The 881-nt window shown below is 43.9% G+C and overlaps 1 non-coding gene across 1 annotated transcript; it reads left to right on the plus strand.

The window, feature by feature from the left end:
- Positions 1-455: 455 nt before the first annotated feature.
- Positions 456-590, plus strand: LOC115870758. Its single transcript, XR_004046894.1, has one exon. It is a non-coding gene; the product is annotated as a small Cajal body-specific RNA 14 (non-coding RNA).
- The last annotated feature ends 291 nt before the right edge of the window (positions 591-881 follow it).

Raw genomic sequence — 881 nt, forward strand, 5'->3', positions numbered from 1 at the left:
GGCCTGTTCCAGTCAGGCCCTGGTCTTGTTGTGCTGTTTCTCTATTGCCTCTTTCCAAAGATGTGGTCAATTTGATTCTAAAATTTGGGGTCTACATGTAGTCACCCAGTTATGCTGTTGAGAAAAAGTATTTGTAATGAGTAAGCTGTTTGTCTTGCAAAATTCTATCATGCAACCTTCAGCTTTGTTTCTATCACTCAGGCCTTCTTTCCAACCACAGTTCCTTCCTCTTTGTTTCCAACGTTTGCATTCCCATCACCAGCATTATCAAGGTAGCTTTATGGCATATTTAATCAATTTCAGACTGAAGACGTTGGTAGAATTCTTTAAATTCCTTATCCTTAACTTTAGTGACTAGTGTGAAAATGTGAATAATAGTTGCATCAACTCGTCTTCTTTATAGGCCTTGTGGTAGTTGCATAATCTGTTGTCACCTTGAGACTTAAGAGTGATCAGTGACTGGTCCTGGTATTGATTGCCTTGTCACTTGTACAGTGCAACCGTGGAGAGTCACTCACATCGAAACACGTGGTTCCTGCGGACAGGGTCTGTATAGTGATCAGATTTTCTGTGCGATGGCTCCATACATATTAAAAAAAAAGAGTGAAGGGGTGGAATTTAGCCTGTCAATCAGGTTGCAGCTTGAGGACCTCATTTGGAGACACTAAGGAGATACATAGCTTTCTGGAAGTGGGACACTCTCTCACTCCCTGTGAGACATTCCTGTTGAGAAGACACATGGAGGTACACTAGAGCCCTGGAGCTGAATTTAGGAGCCACATGGAGACTCCTGCCAGTGCTGAGATGCTTCCATCGCCACTGGACCCACAAGACTTTCCTCCCACTGGCCCGTGATCTTCCTGCATTCGGCGTCATTGCAT

The sequence above is a fragment of the Echinops telfairi genome, unplaced genomic scaffold (genome assembly GCF_000313985.2).
Source record: "Echinops telfairi isolate 266 unplaced genomic scaffold, ASM31398v2 ScPeMD7_2;HRSCAF=8, whole genome shotgun sequence".
Lineage (NCBI taxonomy): Eukaryota > Metazoa > Chordata > Mammalia > Afrosoricida > Tenrecidae > Echinops > Echinops telfairi.